Genomic DNA, 359 nt, shown 5'->3' on the forward strand with positions numbered 1-359 from the left:
CAAGAAAAACAAAAAAGCTTTAATCTTATGAGAGCGCAGAAGAAACAACCATTCTTACAAAAATCATGTCCAACAGCAACTAACAACACAAATAGAAAATGGCAACAGATAAACCAATGAAAAGGCAGCAATTCAAAGCTACACCCAACGCCAGGTCCCAACGTCGCTTCTTCTTTCTTCGGCAGCAGATCCTGAAATACAAGGCACGACACCATTAGACCTGAGCAGCAGCAAACCCTCCACCTCAAGGAAGCGGGACACCCGGCGTCCCAAAGGAACGGGGCACACGACCCCGCCAGCCAAGGGGGAAGACCCTGCATCCGCCCCCTCTCCACAGCCCAATTCCAGACAAAACTACT

At 49.3% G+C, this 359-nt stretch overlaps 1 long non-coding RNA gene across 1 annotated transcript in view; it reads right to left on the reverse strand.

Annotated features, from left to right (window-relative positions):
* The window catches only part of LOC116653197, a 10,202-nt gene continuing 9,843 nt past the window's right edge, over positions 1 to 359 (reverse strand). The window contains exon 2 of the long non-coding RNA XR_004306676.1: positions 1 to 191. This is a non-coding gene — a long non-coding RNA (uncharacterized LOC116653197). The remainder of the gene's footprint in view (positions 192 to 359) is intronic.

This window comes from Coturnix japonica, chromosome 3 (genome assembly GCF_001577835.2).
Source record: "Coturnix japonica isolate 7356 chromosome 3, Coturnix japonica 2.1, whole genome shotgun sequence".
In the NCBI taxonomy this organism is placed as follows: Eukaryota; Metazoa; Chordata; class Aves; order Galliformes; family Phasianidae; genus Coturnix; species Coturnix japonica.